Source organism: Herpailurus yagouaroundi, unplaced genomic scaffold (genome assembly GCF_014898765.1).
Source record: "Herpailurus yagouaroundi ecotype Mexico unplaced genomic scaffold, PumYag 28, whole genome shotgun sequence".
Taxonomy (NCBI): Eukaryota; Metazoa; Chordata; class Mammalia; order Carnivora; family Felidae; genus Herpailurus; species Herpailurus yagouaroundi.
In genome coordinates, this window is record NW_024412376.1 from 43,015,057 (window position 1) to 43,030,949 (window position 15,893).

Consider the following 15,893-nt stretch of genomic DNA (forward strand, 5'->3'; position numbering starts at 1 on the left):
GAGAGAGGGAGACACAGAATCCGAAGCAGGCTCCAGGCTCTGAACTGTCAGCACAGAGCCTGATGTGGGGCTTGAACTCAGGAGCTGTGAGATCATGACCTGAGCCAAAGGTGGTTGCTTAACTGACTGAGCCACCCAGGCACCCCTCTGTGATGATTTTAAATTAAAACATTTTATTTAACATGAAATCTTTTATCATCTTTAAATAAACATAAAACAAGAGTGTCATTTTTGAATGTCATATCAACCCACAGAGTCTTTAAGTATACCCATTATGTTATTGTTGAAAATAATGACTTAAAAGACATTTTTACAAATTACAAGCAGAGCTCTGAGGCTTCAGCTTTCATAGGTCATAGGTAGTAACAGTGTGGTTTTAATTAATTTATATTTTATTAAGTAAAGACTTTCTATGTATTTTTTGAAATTTTCTGGGTAAATCTCAAAACTGAGTAAAGATGAAAAAGTTAACCCATAATATCGTATTGTTGTATTTTTCTACTATTCTTTTTTTTACTTTTAAAATTCTTATGGATTTCAAAAGTCAGGTTTATGGATATATAATTCACAGACAGTAATATTTGCTCTTTTAAAGTATGTAGTATGATTTGTTTTAGAATATATACAAAGTCATGTAGAACATTGGTATCATGCCAAAAAATTCTTTTGTGCCTCTTTTCCCTTTTCCTACCCGCAGTTCCTGATAGCCAGTGATCTGAATTCTGTCTGTGTAGTTTTGCCTTTTCCAGAGTATGATATTAATGGAATCATACTGTATGTAGTGTTTTGTATCTGGCTGCATTTATTTAGTGTAATGCTTTTGAGATTCATCTGTGTTGTTGCCTGTATCATTAGTTCATCACATTTTATTACTGAGTAGTATTCCATCGCATGGATGTACCATGATGTGTTTATCCATTTACCATTTGGTGGACATTTAGGTAGTTTCCAGTTTGGGGCTACTACAAATAAAGCTGCTCTGAACATTTGAGTACAAGTTGTTGTATGAACATATCAATATCTGTCTTTTGGGTAAATACCCAGTATTTGATAGGGCTGGGTCATATGTAAGTGTAGGTGTAACTTTAAAAGAAACTGCTAAACTGTTTTCCCCAGTGGCTATACCATTTTCAATCCATCCAGCAAGAAATGAGAGTTGCATTTGGTTCACATCCTCATTAGCACTGAGCTATCAGGTTTTTAAAAAGGTTTTAGCACTTCTAGCAGGTATATAGTGGTATCTTATTATGATTTTAGTTTACACTTCTCTAATAACTAATGATGTTGAGCATCTTTTTGTTGATTTGCCATCCATAGCTCTTCTTTAGTGAAGTGTCTGTTCAAATCTTTTGCCCACTTTTTTTATTGGATTGTCTTCTTATTTAGTTGCAAGAATTTTTAAAAAATGTCTTCTATGTACAGGTTCTTTATCAGATATATTTTTTGGAAATATATTCTCCCAATTTATGGCTTGCTATTCATTTTCTTAACAATGTCTTTGAAGGAAAGAAGTCTTAAATTATGATGAAGCCCGATTTATCATGTCAAAATTTTAAAGTTACCATTTTTGTATCCTACCTGAGAAATGCTGTCCTAAACCAAAGTTACAAAGATTTTCTCTATGTTCTTTTCTAGAAGTTGTATAGATTTAGCTTCTACATGTAGCTCTATGGTCCATTCCAATTTATGTTTTATGTATGGTGTGAGGTAAGGATTAAAATTTTGTTTTGTTTTGTCTTTTGCTTAGAGATGTCACTTACCACTTACTGAAAAGATTATTCACTCCCATTAAATTACTGTGCACCCGTTTCAAAAATCAATTTGTCATATCTATATAGATCTGTTTCTGGACTTTCTATTCTGTTTCATTGATTTATATATATGTCCTTAAGCTAGTACCACACTGTTGATTAGTGCAGCTTTATATTAAGTGTTGAAATCAAGTAATATGTTCACAATATTCTCATCCTTTAAATATCTGAAGGATCTCAGTATGTCGCTTCTTTCCTGGTATTGGTCATTTCTACCTCCTTTTTTTCTCGTAGTGCAGAAAGGACAAACCATGACTTGCAGGCTGAACCATCTTGCTGCATGTTTTTGTGTAGTAAATGAATTAAGAATGGTTTGTACATTTTTTAACAGGTAGAAAAAAAAAATAAAATTTCATGACACATGAAAATCAAATTTTAGTATCCATAAAGTTTTATTGGGACACAACCATCCTCAGTCACTTCTACATTATCTATGGCTGCTTTTGTGCTATAACAGCAGAATTAAGAATTTGTGATCATATGGGCTATAAAACCTAAAATATTTATTATGTTGCTGTGGCATAATAACAATATGTATCTTTGTCCCAGCTTTTTGACACAGAGCTTCAAAAACCCTTGGCATTTCCTGAGTGATTGGAATGTTTTTCTTATGCTAATTATGCTAATTAAGAGACTCTAGATGGGCTCCTAGGTACCTTTAGGACGTGGGCTGGTCAAAAAGATCAAACTGGTAACTAGAGGGTTAGAAATTCCAGTCACTCCACCTCCGGGGAAGGAGAGGGAGCTGGAGATTGAATTGCCAATGATTTAATCAATTGTGCTCATATAAGGAAACACCAGTTAAAAACTATGGACTCTGAAGCTCACTGATGCTTCCTGGTTGGTGAACATGTTGATGTGCTGGGAGAATGACTCACCCTGACTCCATGGGGACAGGGCACAGAAGTCCTCAGACCCCCTTCTTTGTGTATTGCTTATAATCAAAGTGTAATCTTAACTATAGCACTTTCAGTGAGTTCAGTGAGCTGTTTTATTGAATTATTGAACCAACCAGGGTCATAGGAACCCCTGAATCTATAGCCACTTGGTCAGAAGTGCTGGTGGCCTGGGACTCCTGTAGTGCACCTGCCTGCTAAAGTGAGGGCAGTCTTGTGGAGGACTGAGCTTTGAGCTTGTGGGGTCTGTGCTAACTCCAGGGAGGTAGCATCAGAACTGTATTGCAGAATATTCAGATGGTGTTAGACCAGTTAGGTTGAAATTGAACAGTGGCCCTTTACAGAAAGTTTTCCAGACCCTGTTCTAAGGCTTTATCAGTTTTATTGATCTTTCCCCCAAAGAACCAGCTTTTGATTCCATTGAATTCTGTTGCCTTTATGGTTTTGATTTCATTCATCTGCTCATGTCTTTACTTAATTTCCTTCCTGTACTTATTTTGTGTTTAATTTGCCCATTTTTTTCTTATTTCTTATACCTTGGGGATTATGCCATCCCTTCCTATCTTGGTGTTCAGTGACATCATGTTTGTAACTTGAAATTGGCCATGGTGGGAATATTTACAGCATAAAAATCAGCCAATATTACAAACTAATGTTCCCACCCTCATCTTGAGAGCCAGTTACTAAACATTTACCAGCATACTACTTGTAACAGAAATAACACAGCTCTTTTTTAATCTTCTCAGGAGACCTAACATAAAAAGATGATCTCAAATGAAAAGTTAATTCAGAAAAAGAGAGGACTTGATAGTGAAAAACATAGATTAATAGTGAAAAATATAGATTGTAAATCTGGAATTTTAAAAAAAGATTATGCAATCTCTGATCCTAAAGACATGAAGAATAGGATAGGGAGGTTCCTATTGTTCGTGATTTCAGTATAGTCCTTTTTGAGGACTACTTTTGAAAAATGCCTTGACTAGATGATCTGCAAAAGTCCATTTCAGTTCTGTGAATCTATGGTAAGTTATTTCCCAGAAGATGGTAGGAAAGCTGTTTTATTGCTAATGAAAAGCTGATGAGAGAGTCATTGCTGAGGGATTGATCCATTGCCCTCTTAAGAAGCTCTGTGATTCCCAGACCTAATGGATGGAAACGAGCAGAAATAACAGAGGTAGGTAGCTAGAGTCTAAAATTTGTAAGAAACATTAGACGATTTGACGTAGCTTGTCACTTACGTTTTGTGGATGCCCTTCTAAACAAAGTGTTAAGGGAATTCTTGGCCAATTTCTCTGTTGGTGTGCTGAGAGCTTAGTTCGTGGGTTGGCATTAAATAGGGCTTCCATTAATTGATCAGAAAAGTGCTTCTTGTCCATCACTAGGAGGTATTGAAAAAGTCCACTTTAAAGGAAATTTTAGTAGTTAATTTCTGTGCTGCCATATCTGTGATCCCATTGATCTTATTGTATTATAGCCATTATGATGTCTAGCCCAATACTGTGAGCAGATACTGTGGCATTTATTTTTGAATTATTAGTGCTTAGAGTAATAAATTAATAAATTTGTGTTGAATAAATGAATAATTAAAGGAGCGTTTATTTTATTCCTTTTTAGCAGGACATAGGAAACCCAAAAGATAAGAACAATTAAACTTCAGGGATATTGAGAAATTGGAATTTTAAAAAAGATATAATGTCAAGTAGTACAGAATATTTTAAGTCAGTTTTATTCAGCTTTTTCTTAGAAATTTACAGGTGCTGGGGCGCCTGGGTGGTGCAGTCGGTTAAGCGTCCGACTTCAGCCAGGTCACGATCTCGCGGTCCGTGAGGTGGAGCCCCGCGTCGGGCTCTGGGCTGATGGCTCAGAGCCTGGAGCCTGTTTCCGATTCTGTGTCTCCCTCTCTCTCTGCCCCTCCCCCGTTCATGCTCTGTCTCTCTCTGTCCCAAAAATAAATAAAAACGTTGAAAAAAAAAATTTAAAAAGAAATTTACAGGTGCTTAATAAGCTATTATTAAATAAATAATATATATATTCAATTTAATAGTTGGTAATCTGAATTATATACACAGTTTGCTCCTAAGCATTCTGTGTTAATATAGCAAGTAAGTCTAGGTGGTTTTTTCTTGGTATTCTCCTAAATTTCATTCAATTTTTAGTCAGACATTGAGCACCTAATATGTACATAGCATTAAGGTTTGCCTAAAGATTAAAGAGAGAACCTCGAAAATGTTTGTTGTGAGTAATATTACATTTATTGTATGCTTTTTTCTAATAAATATATAATCAGTGAAAAAGTCTTGAAAATTAAGGAAAATCACAAAGCAGGAAAAAGTCCATAATCCTATTACTGCAGCATAACCACTGTTAGTGTTTGGGTATATGCCCTTTTATATTACATATTTATAAATATCTGTTAAAAAATATGTGAAATAGACAGCATTGAGTGTAATAGGGTACAGGGAATGTCTGGGGATGAGTTCTAGTCTGGCTTTGCCACTAGCCAATATGACCTTGGGAAGGATCCTTTTATTTCTCTAGAGTTCTATTCCTTCATTTCTAAAGGGATTTTCATAGTATCTAAGGGCCCTTACCAGTTGAAAATTCTGACTTCATTGAAATTGAATACCTTCAAAGACTGAGATTTCAGGAGGATGAAATTGCAAGTGTTTGATTAAGTATATATTCATCTCAATTATGAGGCTGGTTTAAAAATCTTGAACTGGCATAAATATTTCCTACTAATATAATTAGGTGTTATTATGAAGCAGCTATACTTAAAGTAACAAATTTCTCCTGGAGCAATCATCACAGTCTGAACTGGTGAAGTTATTTGAGCTAATAAATATATTTTTAGGAAAATGTTAAAGTAATACTCATTAGCCTTTAAGTATCCTACCGAAAATAAGAAATACAGGATCACCACTATTTTAACTATGTGGCATTTTATCAAAAAAGCATACCAAGAAGTAGCTATGTTACTTGATTCTTTTTGCACCTCAAGAAAATTGATTTTGTCTTCCCTCCTCTATTCCATGCATATTGTGAAAATGTTAGGTTGCTATGCAAGAACTATTGCGTATTATGCACCCAAGCTTTAAAAGTGTTAAAAGGTGTCTGGTTTTTCCTAGAAGGGTCAGTTTTCATATTAAATATTTTTTGTTGAGCAGTTAAGGTATCCTTTTACTTTTACCATTTTGTAGAAGGATTTTTTTTGTATGCATTTTAACGGTTATTTAAGAGTCCCCATGTGCTTAGAAAGGAATCTGAATATATGTGCCTTTTTTTAAAAAGCCTCAGCACAATGTAGGTTATTCCATCAATACCATCAAATGACTGGGAGCTGTAGTTGGAACAATATGTAAAAATACAGCTTGTGAAAGATTTCCTTTATTAACTGTCATCATCGGCAGAATATATGTTCAAATAAACGTTGTGTAATAACTAAATTTGAGATTAATAGGCCCCTTAAGAAACAGCGAAGTCATTCAGAATAGTCAGTGAAAAATAGGCTGTAAGACTGTAACATGCACATATTGTCCTGCTTACATGCTCTCTCTGGTGTCATTCCCATTTATCACTGTCGGCGGGCTCTGTTCTCATTAAAACACTCTTGCACAAAAGCAACTTAATTTTCTTAAGAGGAGAGGACACCTGATTCAATTTAGCACCCAGAAACAGGAACTTGAATATATTTTTTCCTTGCCTGAATTGAGATGAATAGTTACAAACAAGAATAGCCACCCCCCCATTCACCTCAAGATTAAGGATATTAAATAATTTTTTTTTCCATTGGTAGCAAGAAATGAACCTGTAGAAGCAGGCAAGAAATGTAGCTTACTCTGAGAAAAGCAGCTGGATGCATTTACTAGCAACCTGCATTTATATGAACTTCTGTTGATTCCTGCAATGTTTTTGAAACAAAGAATTAAAATGGTTGTTAAGATGGTGAATTTTAACGGTACATGTTCTAAAAGTAATCTTTCTTTAAATTGGTGAATGCCTTGTAGTAGTTCTATAGTCTTCATTTAGTGCAGTAACGTAAATAATGGAATAAAATGAAGAGTGCCCCTTTAATGTTGAGCATGGTGTATAAATTCATATTTTAATTGATGTCCCAGATATTTAGTTTTCTGTGGTATGGTTCAATAATACTTAAGTGTAATATAGAAATGTATAACTCAGTTTTACTTGTTGTAAGATATATACAGTGAAAATAGTGGTAATTAAGTAGTTAGCCCTAGCAACTAAGGTGCTTCGCAGAAAGCCAAATACAATTGGCTTTTAAAGCGAATGGGATAAACTTTTCCTAATTCTTTCTCTTTCTTTTCTTTTCTTTCTTTCTTTCATTTTTCCTTCCTTTCTTCTTCTTCTTCTTCTTCTTCTTCTTCTTCTTCTTAGCACTTCTATAGCACTTTGCAAAATACAAGTAAAAAGAAAATATTTTGTGTTTCTGTGTTTAATAAAAGACCAAGGATTGGAACTCAATATTTGATGTCTTCATGTTTTTTCAGCTGAACCTGTGCTTGGAAAGGAAATAAATATTAAATAAAAATTTAAATTTAAGTAAAAATTAAAATATTAAAAATACTATACATTAAAAATACTATATGCTTGTGAATCAGAGCTTGGAGTGATATAAATTCACATAATTGAGGAACTTTTCCAGGGCAGGACAATACAGCTTTGATTCATCACTGGTAGTCAATTTTCTTCTCCTTTTCTTGCTTTCTTTTTCTTTTTTCCCCCCAATAATGTGCTGTGCTATATGCGATGGGAATAAGACATTATGCTAAATAAAACTGAATATGCCTACTCAAACTTGTATCTTAGAGGAAGCATTTTTGATTTATCTAACCTGCCCGATTAGTCCTTTATTATTTTCTGCCTTATTTAGGAACATTATTGTATCAGTTAGACTTCACGTAATGGAAAATCAGACTACAAGTAGCTTAAACAAGCAGAGACTTATTTTCTCATATATTAAGATGCCTGGAGGTGGGGGTTGCTGGCATTTGTTCTGTGGCTCGATGACATTAGAGTGGCCGTCTCTGCACTGCTATTGGTCTTTCTCTTCTGGATGCCAGCTTTCACTGCTCTAGGCAGGAAGAAGGAAGAAGGACAGCGCCAGAAACTAACCTCCCTAACCCCCACCATGAAGCATGGATGTATCAATTTATATCTCATTGTCCAGAACTTTGTTGCATGGCAACCCTAGCTTTTCCTTTCTCATGTGTACTTTTTGTGTCTTATTAAAAAAAAACACACAATTGTTTCCTTTTTTGTAGGCATAAAGATAGTTTCATTTTTTGCTAGATGTTTTCAAGTATTGCTTTCCAGCTCTAAGCGTTTAATTCATGTAGTATTTTCTTAGTATATTATATACTGTTTCTCCTCCTTTCCTAACTGCTTTGTAATGGTGCTGTTGTCATATTCAGCTTTCTCACATTTGTAATTTTGTATTTTAAACTTCTGTTCAGTAGGGGTTGTTTCAAGTGGGAATCCACTGTGTTCTGGATTGTTGAAGTGACCCCAAAGAGAAGTTTTGCGTTTGCTTCTTATAAGGCCTTAGGGGTCCTACTGGTCTTTGATTGATTTTGTCTTTTGTTTTCTTTTCTTTCTTTCTTTCTTTTTTTGATAAATGTTTATTCATTTTTGAGTAAGAGAGAGAGAGAGATGGAGAGTGTGAGTGGAGGCAGGGCAGAGAGAGAGGGGGACAGAGGATCCGAAGTAGGTTCTGTGCCGACAGCAGACAGCCCGAAGTGGGGCTCAAACCCACGAACTATGAGATCATGACCTGAGCTGAAGTTGGACGCTCAACCGACTGAACCACTCAAGTGCCCCCCGTCTTTTGCTTTCTTGAATTAGTCTTTAGTTTGGGATTCTTGAATCAGATGGTAGGGACAGTGCAGTTCTGTGCACACCTTGGACGCAGCAGGCCTTGTGTTATTTTCTTGATTTTGTAAGTAGAGTTGTCAAGGTGCCCTTGTGGTAGTGGGGCAGTCCTTCCAAGGTTCTGTCTGTCTGCTTGCTACAGGTGCCTCCGCTCCACTTATCACCTTCTGCAGGTAGAAGCTGTGCTACTTGTTGCTTCCAGGGCCCAGGGCCCAGGACACAGGCCTGTCGTCCGAGAGGGTGCAGCATCGCCTCGCCTGCTTTACCACTCTGCTTTTGCCCAGCTTCCATGTGTCTACTACCTGACTTTTCTTGTTTTCTTTTAGCTCAACTTTACATTGAAGATGTTGTGTTGTTATTTTAATCTCCGTATTGAGTGGTGAGAATTTAAGGATGGTGTATGCGAAATGCCACCTTACATACTCCTATTCCCCACCCCTCCTCTCTCCTTTGACAGCATCCCTGGCAGATCTCATGGTTTTCTGGTCACTTTTAGTTGCAAAAATAGTCATATGTGTAGTAATTAGCATTTACATGTTAGTATTTAATTTAGGGCAGTCTAGCTTAAAACTCCATACTCCCTTCTTTCCCAATTTAGGCCTAACCTGTGTTTTAAAAACACAAAACATTGCACTTTTTTCCTTAATGAATGTATACATATATGATAAAAATATAAAAATAGTAGAGGCAGGACCAGTAGAGAAGAGAGCATGGTCTGTTACCCTTTTTTTTTTTTTTTTTTTTTTTTTTACCTTCTCACCCTCCCTACTTCCAGCTTCTTTAGGATCAGGGTGAATAGAACAAATGCATTACAGTGTGGGGGACAGTCTTACTTTACTGGTGCTGATGTTACCCAGCCCTTAGTGCCCTGTGTCATGGTGGATACCCACAAGCTATGTCTTTTCCTGGACAGGTTAAGGGAGGGAGTTCTTCAGAGTGTACCTCCAGCTCCTGCTTCACAACATATCCCCTCAGCCCTTATTGCCAGGGACTCCTCGCCCTTGAAGCCTGCTGTTCTGCTTTTCTCAAAAAGAGTTAACATTTGATGGCAGTCCTCTGAGGCATGTATTTGGCCCATATGGAATTGACAGAACCTGATCCCATCACAGAGTTGAAGTACACTTTGCCCAGTTGCTTACCCTCTCTCTGTCCCACCATTGTGGTCTGTTCTAGGCAGCCTCCCCAACTTTGCTGTTTCTATTCTGCAAGCAAGTGCCTGTTTCCTGCTCATTACACAGCCTTATTCTCCTCCTCAGTTCTAGGGAATTAACCATGAGGTTCCGAGAACTCTCACACAGTGCCCTCTGCTGGTGACTGCTTTCTCCCCTGTAAACATCCTGCGTGGGGCTGCAGGTCGGCTTTCTCCTCTAAAGGAGAAGTCCAAATACCCTCTTACTCCTGGAGATTTCCTTTTTATCAATTCCTTCTAGAATTCCTAGTCTTTTTTTTTTTATGCAGCCTGCATGTGAAATGGTCCCTGGCCTGGTTTTCATGTCTTTTCGTGGGTACTCTATGTCCATGTCTGGTATCTTTACTGTAGGAATAGTGCGGTGCTTGCCACATATTCTCTTTAGTTTGGTGCATTATTGGAAATTCTGAGACAACCATAAGTGTCCCATTTTAACATTTTGGTAAACATTTCTGATTATGTTGACTGGGGAAGCAGGGTATGCAACAGTGGAAACCGGAAGTTTCAGAAATTAACTTGCAATAGATCATTAACACCCAATGCGAACAATGGATTTCATTTCTTTACTTAGTGGATTGATGATGGAAGGAAAAAGAGGGCTGTTGGACCAGCATTATGAAAATTTTAGATATAGCGTCATAAGAGGAGACTTGGGGAAGACTTGGGTAGGACTCAGCAGTGTTCATGTATCTGAAGTGCAATCATTTAAAAAAAAAAAAAAGACTACATATTTGTGTAACTCCAGAGCATGGGACACTGTCAGGGCACAGCCATAACAGATGGTAAAGGTTTCAGGCTTACTGTAAGGTAGAACTTCATAACATTTAAAGGCATTCGGCTGTGGCAGAGTTTGCTTTTATGAGTTAGAGGACTCTCTGTCCGCATTATTTTCAGTTTTTTTTTTTAAATTACCTTTTTATTTCAAGTAGGTTATAAGGAAATTAATTTGTTCTTGAACTTACTCAATTTACCAAAATAATTTAATACAGACATGTTATATTGGGGCGCCTGGGTGGCTCAGTCGGTTGAGCGTCTGACTTCGGCTCAGGTCATGATCTCGCGGTCTGTGAGTTTGAGCCCCACGTCGGGCTCTGTGCTGACAGCTCGGAGCCTGGAGCCTGCTTTGGATTCTGTGTCTCCCCCTCTCTCTGCCCCTCCCCTGCCCATGCTCTGTCAAAAATAAATAAACATTAAAATTTTTTTTTAAAAAAGACATGTTATACAACATATAAAATAACAGATATTAGGTAAAATTGGGCAGATACTAAAAGCAATATAGTATCTAAAAATATGTGATATAAAGAAAGTCTACTCAGTATTAAAAAAACACTTATATGAACTTTTTTCCAGCTAGTCTTGTTTTAATTATCCATCAAAGTAATTGCGCCAAGGTATACACTTTACAGATAGGACTCATGAGTTAAAAATGAAAACATTACTGTACAGGGCATTCAGTTCGCATACGTATTCATTCATTCATTCTTCATTTGATTCAGTAATATTTATTGAGGGTCTGCTATAAGCCAGGTGCTGTTCTAGGCACTGAGGACATGATCTTGTACCAGTTAGGTAAAATTCTTGTTGTAATAGAGCATTATAGACAGGAAATGGGTATTTAAGTCATTTCTAGCAAAAACAATAATAACAAATAAAATGCTATATTTAAAAATCAGTGAATCCTTTCAGGTATGGCTTCTAGAAGGTAGGAGAGAGGAATCATATCCTAAGAGTCTTTTGTTACGTTAATGAGGTAACTTTTGGAAAGCCCCCAGCTCACCTAAGGATGAGGCTTGTTGCCAGGGGAACCAAACAGCTGATTAAAGGATTGGAAATTTTGGTTCTGCTTCCACACCTCTAGGGAGGAGAAAGGGGCCGGAGATAGAGTTCAATCAGCAACTGCCAATGATTTAATCAATCATACCTCTTTAATGGAGCCTCTGTAAAACCCCAAAGGACTGGTTCGGAGAGCTTCCGTGTTGGTGAACATGTGGAGGTGCTGAGAGTGTGTCACACCTGGAGAGAGCTGGGAAGCCCCGTGCCCTTTCCCCATACCTTGCTCTGTGCACCTCTCTCATCTGTCTGTTCCTGTATAGCCTTTTCATAATAAAGTGGCAATGGAGTGAATAAAACCGTTTCCTGAGTTCTGTGAGCTGCTCTAGCAAATTAATCAAACTCGAGGATACGGTGTGGGAACCTCCAATTTATATATAGCCAGTGTGTCAGAAGCACAGGTGACAACCTGGCCTTTGTGATTAACATCTGAAATGGGAACGGTCTTGTGGGACTGAATCCTTAACCTGTGGGATCTGACACTAGCTTAAGGTAGAAAGTAGCAGATTTGAGTTGAATTGTAGGGCACCTAACTGGTGTCAGAGAATTGCTTGATGGTATGGGGGGAAAAAAGTTAAAAGAATTATACATAATTTTGAAGCTTGCTTTTTAACTTTAAATATCTTAGCCAGCTTTCATATTGGTATATGCAGATCATCTTTTTTTTTTTTTTTTAAATTTAAAGAAGTTAACATATAGTGTAATAATGGTTTCAGGAGTAGAATTTAGTGATTCATCACTTACATATAACACCCAGTGCTCATCCCAGCAAGTGCCCTCCTCAATGCCCATCACCCATGTAGCTCATCTCCCCAGCCAGCACCCCTCCAGCAACCCTCAGTTTGTTCTCTGTATTTAAAGTTCTCGTCTGGTTTTCTTCCCTCTCTGTTTTTATCTTATTTTTCCTTCCCTTCCCCTAGGTTCATCTGTTTTGTTTCTTATTCCACATATGAGTGAAATCATATGATATTTGTCTTTCTCTGACTGACTTATTTCACTTAGCATAATACACTCTAGCTCCATCCATGTTGCAAATGGCAAGCTTTCATTCTTTTTGATTGCCGAGTAATATTCCCTTGTATATATATACCACATCTTCTTTATCCATTCATCAGTCAATGGACATTTGGGCTCTTTCCATACTTTGGCTATTATTGATAGTGCTGCTATAAACATTAGGGTGCATGTGCCCCTTTGAATCAGCATTTTTGTGTCCTTTGAGTAAATACCTTGTAGTGCAATTGCTGGGTCATAGGGTAGTACTATTTTTAATTTTTTGAGGAATCTCCATAGTGTTCTCCAGAGTGGCTGCCCCACTTTGCATTCCCACCAATAGTGCAAAAGAGTTTCCCTTTCTCCGCATCTTCGCCAACATCTGTTGTTTCCTGAGTTGTTAATTTTGCCATTCTGACAGGTGTGAGGTAATATCTCATTGTGGTTTTGATTTGTATTTCCCTGGTGATGTATGATGTTGAGCATCTTTTCATGTGTCTGTTAGCCATCTGGATGTCTTCTTTGGAAAAATGTCTATCCATGTCTGTTCATTTCTTCACTGGATTATTTGGTTTTTGGGTGTTGATTTTAATATGTTCTTTACAGGTTTTCGATACTAACCCTTTATCTGATGTCATTTGCAAATATCTTCTCCCATTCCGTCTGTTGCCTTTTAGTTTTGCTGATTGTTTCCTTCACTGTGCAGAAGCTTTTTATTTTGATGAGGTCCCAGTAGTTCATTTTTGCTTTTGTCTCCCTTGCCTTTAGACATGTCTAGTAAGAAGTTTCTGCAGCTGAGGTCAACGAGGTTGTGGCCTGTTGTTTCCTCTAGGATTCTGATGGTTTCCTGTCTTACATTTAGGTCTTTCATCCATTTTGACTTCATTTTTTGCATATGGTGTAAGAAAGTGCATGTCAATGTCCAGTTTCCCAACACCATTTGCTGGAGAGACTGTCTTTTTCCCATTGGATATTCTTTCCTGCTTTGTTGAAGTGTGATGGCTGCAGAGTATTCCTTGGTAATTCTAGATTTTATTTCACTAACTCTATTGTTGCATAGCAGTAGTAAATTTTTAAAAAAAAATTTTTTTTTCAACGTTTTATTTTATTTTTGGGACAGAGAGAGACAGAGCATGAACAGGGGAGGGGCAGAGAGAGAGGAAGACACAGAATCGGAAACAGGCTCCAGGCTCTGAGCCATCAGCCCAGAGCCTGACGCAGGGCTTGAACTCCCTGACCGCGAGATCGTGACCTGGCTGAAGTCGGACGCTTAACCGACTGCGCCACCCAGGCGCCCCAACAGTAGTAAATTTTAAAACATTATTTAAGCATATTTATGTAACTGTATATAACTGGATCATAATAGGGAGGCTAAAGGAAATAAAACAAGATATTGTGAAAGAGATGCTTGTATTGGGTTGAGACTGAAGTCTTGATCTGTCATTGCTTTTGCTTGGCTTGGAGCCAGGTGTCAGATCCAGTCTTCTGCCAATCCTTGTATTCTGCCAAACATGTAGAAAAACTTAGCAGAAGAGGTAGACTTTAGACATTTCTGGAAATCTTACTTATTTCAGCAATTCAGCAGATAAACATGTAGGTGCTTAAGATGAGCTTCATCAGATTCCTTCCTCAGAAGACTCTAGTTTCTAGGAAGGCCAGGAGGCATGTAAATAGATAGGTTATTTCAATAGTGTAACAATTGCCATGGCAGAGGTATGCTCAGGATGTTGTGGCAGCAGGTGTGGAGACACTGAGTCCACTTAGAAGTGAGGATATATGTGTGTGGGAGGAGGTGATTGAAAGCTGCTTGGAAGGAGTTGCTAATATAAGTGGGAGTTACCTAGGTGGAGGAAGAGGGAAGGGCATTCTAGGCCAGGGAGCAAGGTGGTAAGAAACAGCACAATGAGTTTGAGGATTCACAAGTGGTTTAGTATTGTCGGGATATAAAATTGGAGGCAAGAAATAAGATGGACAGAGACCTACTCATGGAAGGCCTTGTACATCGTGCTGAAGAGCTGGAAATTCCTCCTTAAGTCTAAAGACATACATGCCTTTTATGTATGAGTGAAACACTCTCTAAATATTTATCACTCTTTGGGACTCTGGAAAACATAATTCCTTTATATGCTGCAAGAGTAGAATTAAGTCAACTATTAGGTTGATTATTTGTCACTATTGAGCTCAAGATCCTTGGTTCAGTGTCCAATTTCACATCGTTCTTGAGATACCCAGTACCTTAATGAGCTGTTTCACAAATGAATGCCAGAGCTCATTGCATGGGAGCACCAAGTGATAGGATAGGTGGGTTCAAATGCATCAGCACCAGCACCAGCAGAAGAACAACTAAGAAGTTGGCTTGCAGCATCTTCGGGTACCTAAGACAGCACGTCACTGTCATCGCCATTATTTTATAAAATGCCAATCCACATACAATATATTGCTTGTGTTTGGGTTAAAAAAAGAGAATTGGAAGGAGTGGGAAAATGGTAATTTGATCTGATGACTAGTAGTTGACTTATTTTCCTTTGACTTCTGAGTCTTTTTACTTCTAACAATCCATGTGTTTTTGTTTGTTTGTTTTTGATTTTTTTGTTTGCTTGTTTTTAAATACTAGTCAAAACCATTAGTTACCTTGAATAAGGTTGGTGAACACTGGAAAGAAACACATTTGGAAGAGAGAAGCTCAAAGCAGAATACCTCATTCCTTTACTAAAGAGATCAATCCATTTTCAGCACAAAATAGGGTCTAGAAATAAACGGTGGTTGTGGGGAAGGTGCATTTCTTTTGTAGGAAGGAAGGCAGTGTTTCCAGTTGATCTCACTATGACTCATTTATTTGTATAGTTTTACTTATTTTTCTCCACACATACAAGTTTCTCCTGAATCATCCATAATGGAATTCCAGGAAGATGGGTTAAATATGTTGCCATAGTTTACAATTGTCATCTGTAATGTTTTATTTAGCCCCAAAATTTTTTTTTCCACTACTCCCTGTACAACACGGAACACCATATGCCATTGTCCCTGTCAGGAAGCAAAGGTTTCCTTGGTCTGTGCCTGTGCCTATGTTTATGCCACAGAGGAGCTCTGGTCCAGTGCCATCTTTTATTGATAGGGCCAGCAAAGAAGAAATCTAATGAAATTATCAAAGCTTTGAATTAATTATGAACTTGAATAGGAGAGCTAAGCTCTCTGGAGCCAGGGATCTCATTACCCATGCACTCTCATTGCATCCTCTTCTGGAGCAGAAGGCATTTTCAGCTACAGCTCTTAGCCTGGCTT

The 15,893-nt window shown here is 37.7% G+C and overlaps 1 protein-coding gene across 4 annotated transcripts in view; it reads left to right on the forward strand.

The window, feature by feature from the left end:
• The window catches only part of SLC10A7 (solute carrier family 10 member 7), a 252,728-nt gene that overhangs the window by 59,754 nt on the left and 177,081 nt on the right, over positions 1-15,893 (forward strand). The gene's annotated exons all lie outside the window — the stretch shown is intronic.